Source organism: Gymnodraco acuticeps, unplaced genomic scaffold, assembly GCF_902827175.1.
Source record: "Gymnodraco acuticeps unplaced genomic scaffold, fGymAcu1.1, whole genome shotgun sequence".
Taxonomy (NCBI): Eukaryota; Metazoa; Chordata; class Actinopteri; order Perciformes; family Bathydraconidae; genus Gymnodraco; species Gymnodraco acuticeps.
In genome coordinates this window covers 334,087-346,927 of record NW_022989802.1, presented here as the reverse complement: position 1 = coordinate 346,927, position 12,841 = coordinate 334,087, and positions in this window count along the sequence as shown.

Sequence of the window (12,841 nt, the reverse complement as noted above, 5' to 3'; positions counted from 1 at the left end):
AAGGAAAGGATAGAAGGTTTTTGTTAAGCCCCTTGATGCTAATTTGTGGTATTGAGCTATATAAATAAGCCTTGACTTGATTTAATTAGCTTTTAAATGGTGTAGATGAGTTAAAACCTCAACCAGGCTCATAAGGTGTGTGAAGTACAAAGAGAAAGTGGACCAAACACAACTAAGTAAATAGAGGTCTTGTAAAAACTTGACTTGATCATTACTTATCTAAATAATTGCCGTTAAACAACTTTTCTTTAGTGCAGCGGTTCTCAGTCCCTCTGGCCCGGTGCCTAAGATAACTGATCTGTTTCTGCTCGAAGCGACGGCAGTCCTTTGATCTTCCTTTACGAGCTGCACCTCTACGTCAAACCCTGCTGCTTCACTCACAGCTCCACAAATTAAACATGCAAATTCAAACTATGGAGAATTCCCATAACTGTCAAGAAAAACGGGTTTCGCCTCCATCACAGGAAATGAAATATGAACACCGTGGAAGCTTTTGATTTCTGTAACACCCTGATGTGACAACAGATTTGAAAAAAATACACCTTTTGTCCAAGTGCTGCTTCACTGTGTCGTTAAAAATACTAAATCTCTGGCAGCTTAAATTCAAGAGAGAAGACAAACGAGGAAGCGCTGATGACAATGAGAACAGATGTGTTTTTAATGGTTTAGGGAGAATAGTTGACGTTGAAAGACAAATTGTGCTTAATAACCGTGTCGGTTTAAGTGATTAGGGGGGAAAAGGACTATATAGATGAAAACAAAGCAGCTGTTCATACTGATCCGTTGTGTGGATAATTTTAAGTAAGATTACACTTTTTTTTCTAAATTCAAAACAGTAAAACTTTCCTCAAATTTGAAATTAGAGGATATTTGAGTAGGACAAATCCAGCAGATCTCTATAGTCTAGTCAGAATATCTGTATAGGAGTGAAACAAAATTATGATTTTTATTTTCCCTAAGAAAAAAATGATACTAAAGCTATTTTCTCTAAATTAAAATCAATAATTTAAAATATTACAGATTCACTTCAGCTTTTCTCTGTGAGTGAAAAAAAATCATGTTTAATTACTGACAAAGCTTTCCATTAAAGGTAGGGTAGGTAATTCACTTCAGAAACACTTGTTATATTCCATGGAATGCTCTTAACATCCCGATAGCAATGAATATATTAACCTCTTAAGCCCCAAGCCTGTTTTTCAGGTTTCAGGCTCAAAAATGACATGCCCAAAACAAAGGACTATAACTTAACTTCTAAAAGGGTTATATGAATAATTTCTTTTATCAAAGCAAGGTCACATCTGTGAGTTGGATGTAGAAGTGTCAGAATCAATAAAGATGTTTCAGTGTCAGAGTAAATCCAGATGGAACATAGTCAAAAAGTGTACATTTGTTTCCGCCCAAATAAAACCCATTACTTATAGTGAAAACCACCCTTGAATGATGGGTTAGTAGCCTAAAAGCTTTAGGAATCCAAAGTATAACATATAATAAGTACCCTGTATCAAGATTGAGGCAAAACAAGTGAGAATTGACCTTTTTAGAGAGATTTAGCAAAAAAAAGTCCAAGCGGACTAAGCTTTGGGTACATTTGGGTACATTTGGTTCCATCAGTGCCATTTAACCTTTTTCAGGTACCAGACTGTAAAAATCATTGTACAACATTTAATTATCACTATAGGTATTCATTCCATAAAAAAAAAAAAATTATTGTTAAAAAATAAATAAATAATTAAGTGTGTGTGTGTGTGTGTGTGTGTGTGTGTGTGTGTGTGTGTGTGTGTGTGTGTGTGTGGAGTGTGTGGGAAGTTCCCTCTTTGCATGAGATGCATGTTACTTGCACAATAAAAATGAGGAAACTTAGGAAACATTTGACTCCAACTGGAGCAGATTTATTAAAAAAATTTAGCAACAAGCATTTTTTGGGTAAAAAAAAAACTTGATACAAACCCTGAATGTTACAGTATTACTCCAGTAAGTCATGCCATGCCCTGTAAAAGTTATTTTTGGTAGTGAAGCACAGAGGGACCTGACACTTCCTGCAGTACACAGGTGTCTTCACTCTTCAGTTGCCAGCATCAGAGCACCTCCTGACCTTGGTGGCATCTTCCCCATAATACTCGGGCATCCAGAAGCCATATCCTCATCGCCTTCCTCATTGTGAAAACAAATGGATTAATTCTCTGGCTTGTACTTTCAAAAATGTAACTCAAATCAGAAATAATTTCTCTACAACAACAGCAGAACATCAATTTTGAGTGTGTGAAATAACATTATATCACTCAAAATGTATACCGTGTAAATTATGTGAGAGGGGGTTCATATAATCTGTTCAATATTTAATATTAATATTCTGTCTGTCATATATATGTGTGTATATATATATATATATATATATATATGTGTGTATGTATATGTGTGTATGTATATATATATATATGTGTGTATGTATATATATATATGTGTGTATGTATATATATATATGTATATATATGTATATATATGTATATGTATATATATATGTATATATATATATGTATATGTATATGTATATATGTATATATATGTATATATATATATATATGTATATATATATGCGTGTGTATATATATATATTTAGTTGTAAGTCACTTTGGATAAAAGCGTCAGCTAAATGAAATGTAATACCGTGTTCAATTCAACATGTCTTGTATTTTTCAACAACAAGAACAAGAAACGGCATCCATCTTCTTTGTTGTTGAGTGTGTGAAAGAACATTATATCACAAGATGGATGCCGTCGTGTTATTGTCACGTGTGTGAAATTACTATAGATGAATACACTCTTACACCAAATAAATAACAAAAAGATAAAAACAGATGAATACTCTTACACCAAATAAATAAGTAATAGATACAAACAGAGAGATTACCTTTCCGGTGACGGAGGTTCATAATCAGAGTCATTACTGTCCCCTTCGTGCGTGACGAGATCACTATCTTCCGACGGAGAGTCCTGAAATACGATGTCCAATGCCTCCTCGACGGACAAAAAAGTATTCTTTCTGGCTGCCATTGTTACAATGAAGACAAAGAAAACAAATCCTGCTGTTTCGCTGATCGATCTGCCGTTCTCTGCTCTCCTGTAGTGATGTGTCGGTCGCGAACGAGCCGGCTCTTTTAAGTGAACGACGGGAGCCGGCTCTTGCCCGCGAACGAGCCGGTTTTGTTTTTTTTTTGCGGAGGGATCTAGATCGGCTTGAAGGCACATTATGCAATGTGCACTGTGCACATTATCCCGCTTATTACATGGCCACATTCTCAACAAAGTAACGACATGACTCCCAATATTAATTTAAATGCTTTTATGGATTTAGAAAATGATTTTATTGATTTAAAAAATAGTTTTATGTATTGATTTAAATTGACATGCATCCGCTAAGAAAAGTAGTCCGTTGTTACTGTTTGAACTAACGTAGCAACGGCAGGAACTGCTTCGATAGTGTTTTTGAGGAGCTTTTTGATTACAGATTTGAAAACATCGTTGCTTGCTTTAAAAGTAGCACAATTCATGATGTCAAACCTTGGAAAGTATCTAGATATCCCTGCCCTAATGCCAAAGTAACTGCACACTGAATATGTGTCGCCGTTTGATGTCTATGTCTGGGCCGCTGCGTAAAAAGGAGGGTTTCTGCCCCATTACTTCTCTTCTTACTTCGATAAGAATAAAACACGGAGGACGGAGATCTCTTTTGCTCCCCCTCTTCTGACAGCCCAGCAGCTGATCTCAAAGCACGCTCCCCTCTCCTACAGGGGGGCGTGGTCAGCTGCAGCTCACAGAATCAGCCCTCTGCAAAAACAGCGCTGGAAAGAGCAAATAGAGTGAAATGAGGCATGGCTAAAATGCAGGATCTTTTATATAGGTCGATACAGTAGCCCCTTTTTTAAATAGTTTTTACCTGTGTTGCTATCTGTTTTGTGTAGCGTGGTTCTACAAGCAAGTCAATGCATTCATTGGGTGGTATCGGAGAGTTACACGGGTCTGTAAATGCAATTGGCCACAGCAAATCATTTATATTAAACATGTAATTTTTAGAGCTGGTTGATGTTGCCAGGGAAAAGAAAGTTTGGGGCTCTCTGCTGGAACTGCTACCCCCGCGACCCGACCACGGATAAGCGGGAGAAGATGGATGGATGGATGGATGTAATTTTTACTTTTTTTTCAAAGGTTGTATTGAATAATTTAAGTGATATATGTGTACACATATAATTAGTCAAAACAGGGCTACATTTGATTTAATTAAAAGGTATAATATGTGGTAAACTGAAGAGCCGTTTGGGAGCCGAAAGAGCCGGCTCTTCTTGGTGAGCCGAGCCAAATGATCCGGCTCACCAAGAAGAGCCGGAATTCCCATCACTACTCTCCTGTCGCCGCGGGACATGCTATGCTACGCTATAGCCTAGTATGCAGCGTACAAAGACTGGGTCGTGCGTAAATCAGCTCTATTGCCTTTATTTATACTTACGCAAACTCCTATTTCTGGAACCCATTGGTCGATTTGGGTGATTGACACCTTTTTTGAATCGTTAGAGCCAATCGAATCGAGTAGCAGTTTCAAATTACGTAAATACGTCATGCCTGCGGAGGGGGAGCTATGCGTAAAAAGCAGCTCCCGCAGCTGAATCCACGGACTGTTAATCGTCGGACCTACTCTTCTGCCGTGAATGAAAGGATTGATTCTCAGTAATCATTTTAAAGTGACAAGAGACATTGGATTAACCCTGAGCAGCGTTTTTTATTCCTTTGAACACAACTTTGATCACAAAACAGCCAAGGTAAGACCTAATTATTGTCAGGGATTTGAAAACTGATATGGTTTACTTGCTATGTTGTGGCTGCCAGCTCGGTTAATGTTGTGCCTGTAGTGGATGGGGGTGTACACCCATGGAATCTGTGGAATCTCAGCTTTCAGAAAATGTGTTGTTTGTGCGGAAAGGATGAATTATAAATGATCGTTTTTGTGAGTTATGAGCAGACATAGCAATTGCCCGTTTTTGACATGGGGTCATTTAGAGGCTTCTTGTGAGACTTCTTTTTCGAAATGTTTATTTTTTTTCGTATCGTCAGTAAGCCAAGTTTCCTCCGGTCAGATGGGTATGGAATATTAATAGTTTCATGAATGACACTTCAGATATAGCACTGTTGCTACATATATAGCATTTTCGGACCCGAGCTCGGGTCCGTGGGGGCTTAAGAGGTATGCTTTGACAATAAATACATACAAAAATTCATCTGTGGAAGACGTGGCAATGTAAAAAAGCTACGACCAATCATCTGAGCCGGCCCGGCTAAAATACTGGATGGCCTACCCATAGATATATATAAACCATGGATGCAGGGCCGTTTCTTCCTATATGCAGACTATGCGGGGGCATAGGGCCCCCGCGGCCACTAGGGGGCCCCCAAGCTGAAAGTATTATTTTTTTTTATTCATCCAAAAAACAAAAAAAGTGCAATTCATACACACAAAGATGAACAAAATTAGTAGAAGCGGGAGGGCTGAAGCATAGCTTGTGGAAAGTAGCCCTCCCGTGCATCATCCTAATACAGCGGCATTATTGCGTCAAAAACTTATAGAAATGAAGGAGTACAAAGAAATAAAGAAAACAGGAGAAAAAATTAAATAAAAGTTAGGGCAGGAAAACAATAAATGCATATATATTTATATATATACGAAAACTAGATATAGGGTCATTTTCTGCACATGTCAATAGCAGTTTCAACCATCTTTTTTTGGAAATTAAAGCCAGACAGTGGGACATTGTACGAAAAGTCAGCACACTCAGCTCGGATAGTGCTAGGGTTGCCAACTTCCAGAAATGGAGAAACGGGACACATGCATGTGTCACCCGCGCACGTGCGCGCAATGATTTTCGGGTTTCTGGCGGATTTAGTAACTTTTTTAGTTACTCTACCTCCTCACCTGCTGTGACCTCGGTAGGAGGAGGACACAGCTCTTTTAGAATATCCCGAACAGTTTTGGGGCCAAGCACATTGGCTGTTATCATCTCAGCCTTTGTTCTTCCACATTGCATTTTCTTTGCAGTGTTCGAATCACTAAACATGGCACTTGCCAGCTTATTACTGCAGTCCATGCTGTTGTAACTCAAACCATGCTTAACTGTGTGATACACTGATGTTACCTCACATGCAGCAACTTTGTCTTGTTCTGCAGTTGAACTGCCGAAGAATTTAGTTATATTTGATGCACCTTTATTTTGTGTTGCTCGCTTGTGCATTTCTGTGCCAGCATGCTGTTTCAGGTCGTTTTCTCCACCGTGACCTATTGAAAACTCCCTCTGACACAAGGTGCAGAAGACCCGAGACAGATCTCCACTCACGGGCTTTACCCAACTGTGTTTTTCTTCCCACTGTTTGTTGTAAGACACAAGTATTTTCTTTTTAGAAGGGCCAGGGGGGTTCCCACACGACTGAACAGGCTGACATGCCACACAAACAATGATGCCACCGGAAAAAATCTCACACACACACACACACACACACACACACACACACACACACACACACACACACACACACACACACACACACACACACGAGCATTGTGCCTGCCCTGTCAACTGAGCGGTCCTAGCGCCCTTCTCATACAGCACACAAACACACAGCCAGACACACTGAATTGCGCGTAAACAGAAAAATATATATTTTTTTCCCTTTACACGGGAGTCCGGGACAAACAAAGTCCCGTACGTGACACGCCCCTTTTGGCTCAAATACGGGGCGTCCCGGCTAATACGGGACGGTTGAAAACCCTAGATAGTGCGCACAACATGATCGCAGCGTCCAGGCAGCTCCCGTTCGAGCATATGCCTTGAGTTGCACATAGCTCCAACGATCCATCACACGCACGCACGCACGCACGCACGCACGCACACACGCACAGACATACACACACTTTGTAATGTATTATTGTATGAGAGAGGTTCCAGGTTGAATTGAGGTGAATATTTGTAATGTTCTGAGGTTGTTGTGTTTAATATTCATGAGAATATTTGTCATTGTTCAAATGATAATAAACATTAGCATAAAGCATATTTGTACACTCATATGTTGATAAGAGTATTAAAAACTTGAAAAATATTTCTCTAAGGTACATTTAGAACAGATCAAACAAAAACAAAATGTGCGATTAATTTGCGATTAATCGCGATTAACTATGGACAATCATGCGATTAAATATTCTAATCGACTGACAGCCCTAATATATATATATATATACAGTATATATATATGAAAACTAGATATAGGGTCTTTTTCTGCACATGTCAATAGCAGTTTCAACCATCTTTTTTTGGAAATTAAAATACTATATATAAATATATACATAGGTACTTGGCAAATTAATAATAATAATAATAATAATAATAATATATGCATAATTGCATATAAACATTGTGAACACTTATTTTCAAGTGACTTTTTTTACATTCATATGTTCACGCTGTGGTTTGGAACTGCTTTTGAATGTTATTAGGCATTTTGTGATGGAAAATGTTGTGCATAATCAGTACTGTTTTAAGCTGTACTATGTCAACACATTTTAATAGATTGAGTTTTTTTAAATATGGGAGTTTTGTGTTCATATTTACCAACACCACAGACTATGCGTAATACTTTTTTTTGGGATGTTATTCTTTTTTGTAGATTTGTTGAGTACGTATTTCCCCATATTTTGGAGCAGTAGTGGTAAGGGAGAAATAGACTGTTATAAAGAGTATATTTTCTTCAAGAATGTTCTTAGTATGATACAAAATACCTATTGTTTTTGACAGTTTAGTCTGTACATAATTGATTATGGTGCTTCCAATTGAGTTTTTCGTCAACAAGCAGTCCTAAAAATGTACATGCACCAACTTTTTCTATCTCTGTATTGCAAATCCGTATAATGCAGTCATTTCTACTCTCAGACTTTGTATTGAATAATGTAATTTGTTTTGGCCACATTAAGGGATAATTTATTAACTGCAAACCAGTTACATAGTATTTTGAATTCTGCATTCACAATTTTAACAAGATCGCCAAGATTATGATGGGAGCAGAGAATTCAAAGTTCAGGTTCAGCCTCAATATATTTGGGGAGAATTAAAATGAGCCGTCTTTATTTGTAGACAGCCAAGCCCCCCTCCTGTGTTCGCAGTGGCGTTTCTATATGTACAAAAAGTGGCACAAAAAACGTAGATGTCTATATATAAGCTTCTGCAGTGAGGTTCATGGCTGGTGAGGCACTGGCATTGACTCTTCAGGTTTACAAATATTATATTTTGACCTAAATCAAAATATAATATTATTTTCAAAAGCTTTTTTTGTCTGATGCTTCGATTGATTTTAAACAGACAGTTCAACAAAAGGATACCCAAAAAATGTAATTTTATCATTTAAATATTGAATTGTTCTCTCTTAGTAAGATCCCATTTTCAATACAATTGCGGTCTTACCTTGACTTGAAGATGAAGTCCATTTGCCTATCCTTCTGGACAAAAATCTCTATTACTTTTTTGTAAAAGTCCTCCTTATCTTCTTGTAGTTTCAAAAGTCTATCATAAATCTAATCGATAGATTTATGATTAGAAAATTATAAAAGTAGGGTAGACATATGGATATTATCCGGCTGAACAAAACGTGCATTTATCCAACACGTTTCCCACAGATCTTATTTTGTGCAATTTTCCAAAATCACATCTCAAACAGCATCTCTGTATAGTATGTGTATTCACTTTCTGACGTACACGCCTTGTTGGAGCTCCTCCCAACCAAGCACAATTTCTGTAACCACACCTCCAGAATCCAACCGACCCATTTATGCTTTCAATAACTCTACCTGTACAGGCTTGCATCTATCTTGTAGTCCAATACTAAACGCACAATATTTACTGACACTGAGCTGTGAAAATATAACACTGTGCAGACGTGCAACATTCTGCTGCAGTAGAATTTACTATTTGATATAAGACTAACATTCCTGACAATAGTCATCTTTTATAGTGTAAATGCCTTTTTAATAATAACATTTTTGAATGGAACATTCTCAACATGAATGCATAAATTCAAATAAATATAACTTACATTATGTGGAAAGATACTGTGTTTGAAATTAGATGTTAGCTTTTTGTTTTGATGTATATATGTTGTATTCCAGTCTCCCTTCAGATATGTTGAGTGCATGTCATTCAACACAATGCTGCTCACCTCCTTCATTTGGGAGAAAAGCTGGTTCAGGTTCAGCCTTATGGGGGCACAGGGCTGCTGAGTCTAAAGATGGATCTGTTGGTCCTGGCACCAGGGGGAGGGACAACCAGTACTCGAGTTGAGGGGGGATGAGGGGGGATGGCATCCCCCCTGAAATAAAAACGGTCAAAATCATCCCCCTTCTAAAACTGCCATTCCCCCCTTTCCATCCCTTATGTAATTTTATCAATGAACGTGGCACTGGTATTACTGCTATTTTCAACATTAATTTTGCGCATTTTGAGTAAAATACTGTGGGCGAGGGAGCACGCACACACGCAATGACATGTTTACCAAGTCACTGACGCTATACTATGCGAGTGCCCTAGAGGGCGCCAGAGCGCCGTGATGTGCCTGTTTGATCGATGCCAGAAGCGCAGGTAACGGTCATCACAATGGCCAAGCAACCAGGAGGACAACTGGACAACTGTTGATGAAATGATACCACCAGCACCAGAAGAGCTGAAACCCCTCCTTCAAGCAGTGAACACTCTGGTCATCTCCACAGCTGAGTGTGAACGTGGGTTTAGTCAGATGAACATTTTAACCACAACTAGAAGCTCCCTAGAGGTAAAAAGCATGTCAGCCTTGCTTTTCATCAAGTGTTGGCCCTCCACTGAACAAGTTCAGACCAGAGGTATATGTCAAGACTTGGCTTCAAAGCCATTGCTTAACTAACAATCCGAAAGCAAGAGCCAGAAAAATTGAGACCAAAAAACATGATTATGAAAATCTTTGGAAACTTCTATGAGATGGGGGAGAGTGGAGTAGGCAGCCATTGACAACATTGGTCCTATTTTGTATTATCTGTATAATCTTTTAATATATTTTCATATTTTGTAAACAATTTCAATTTGCACTTAATGCCCTGTTAAAAAAAGTAACATTGGGAATGTTAACATAAAATATTTGTATTTGAACTGCAATAAAATGATGACGGATCAATATTTTTCCAAAACATTTCCTCACATTTTTCATGAAGAATTTACATAATGATTTAATTAATTACGATACAAATGTAACCCTTTAGATACCAGTTTTGATCGTATACCAGTAACTGCTTTTTTGAAAAAATACACTATAATTCAATATTCTAAAAACTATTTTGACTTTATTATTAGTATAATCAGTTGATCCATATGAATAATAAATGAGGGACTGTTAACCTACAAGATTTGTACCATAGACTTCCATTATAACCACATTTTTGTATCTCCTCCCCCCCTTTAAATTAAAGTGAAAAAAAGATTTTGCACTAATTGTCCTCTGCATTTGACCCTAAATGTTAGTGGTGCCATGGCAGCCCGGGGACCGACTCTAATTCTGAGGTGCCTTGGTCAAGAGCAATGAAAGGAGTATCTGAACATCCATAACATGCATGTTGTTTTAGGAGTATAATAATTATCTTTATGCTGGTTGGTCTCCCACCCTCTGCGGGTTATCAGCACAAATTATGTCCCCATATGATCAAATCCACCATCCCCCCTGATTTATTTTTACAACTTGAGTAGTGGGGACAACTGATTTAGTATGAATAGCTGCTAAAAATGTACCTGCATTTATTAAATGTCAGCTAAAAGAGCAGTGAAATGAAAAACCTCTGCATTTCCTGTGAAGATATTAACAGTAGGCTACTTAATGCCAGCATCACAATTATTATTTACAATGGACTACACTTAGCTAACAGACTAATTTCCACCACTCATGGAGCACATCACACCCACCTTTTCTTTTGAAAAACTGGGTGACATACTGTCGCCCTTTAGTCCCTCTCTCTTGTCTTTCTCTCCTTTCTTTTCTCTTTTGAAAGCCTGACTTTGTTAGTCGTTGAGACATGTGTACACACGTAAGTACTAGCATACCTCCTCACATGCTCTCACTCTCTCTCTGCTAGATAGGGCAGGTGCGCCGCACCGCGTTTGGAGGCAGGGCTAAACCATTACATGTAAATAGAAGGGGGTGTACAGAGGCTTTGGATAATGAACTTTTGGAAGAAAATAAGTTAAATGAATCGTAAGTTTAGTGAGTACATTATAAATATAACGTTCTATTAATGTTGATTATTGATGAATGATGAAAGGTTACTTAAACATTTTTTTCATAATGTTCTCAAATTGTTTGGGCCCCTGTCAGTCACGGGCCATTATAATCGTCCTAACTTTTCACCCCCTTCCCTGGCTGCTTGGGGTCTGAGTCATGGATGTATAATGAGAACTGGATACAGTGTGGGAGGCGGGGCCTCATTCATTCCTATGAGAGTTGCTCATTAGCGCATGATGATAAAATGGCCCAACTTTTGAGAGAGTGAAACGTCACAGATTACCCGGCATGCCTGAGAAGTACCCGTATGTGCGCTCATAGCGCATGCGCAACTTTAACCAAAATGCTCGTTCACATCAAGCGTACACGTAACACCGCGCGTTCATGACAGCATGGTAATGATTTGTTATTATGATGGATTTGATATTAACGAGGCGGCAGCTAGCGGCTAGCTAGTCATTATGCTAATGTACACATCAATCGTTGTGTACTTATATTACGCTGTAACAGGATCTAGTGATATCCAAGCAACAGAGCTTCATTTAGCATGAAAGAATGATTGCACTGTATTTATATATATATATATATACTTATATTAATAAGTAATATTAACTTTATTTAAAGAGCCTGTGACACGAGTTTCCCCCATCATCCAAACCCATCAATTTGAGTAAATATTGTCCCCTTGAAAACCGTTACTGAACTGATTTTGGATATTTGTACTTTGATAACCATTAATCTCCCCTTCAATGTTGACCATATTCTGGATCTTCTCGGGGATTCTTCAAGTCCCGCCAAATTATGTGTGACGTCATTGCGGGCACAGCGCTCCAGCTGCACCGTTCAGGATCCCAGCATCTGCATGTAAACGCACGATGGCGCACACAGCAGCAAGCTCAGACAGCTCAGACAGTTTAATTTTGAACGTGTCTGAGAGCTCATATGAGGCTGTAGGATCGGTTTATGTTGTATCTGTTAGAAGTTTAGGAATTAGGTGCGTCAATATGGGCGATCATACGGTCATGTAGCCAGTGGTGGGACTAAAAAAATCATCCCGGGTGTTATGGAAATAATTATCATAGACGCCAATTTGTAACATACAGGACAAACCTTGATGTCTGTTTACCTTCTTTAAGGACACAGGCTGCTTAGCCAATAATGTTATTGTTCCCATTCTGTGACCGGTCAATACTGGGTCACAGATGGTCTGTGTTGTGGGTACACTGGGACACTTCCTTCTCTGTATTTGTGGACTCCAAGGTGAAATCTTCGAGGTCATAAGTGTCCGACGCAAGTAACTCAGTGTTCCCACACTGTTTAGGCTATCTTCTCAAATATGTTGTTTACTCTCTGCGAAACCAGTTAGATGGGCTGGCAAGAGAGAGGCTCTCCAGAATTGACGTGGCAACTCTACCGTGAACTCAGAACCTCTGACTCTTGGACTTGTGATGTGAATCCTCTGGCCGTAACTCCAAATAAACCATCATGTGTTTGACATCAAAGCTACTGCTCTTCCCGT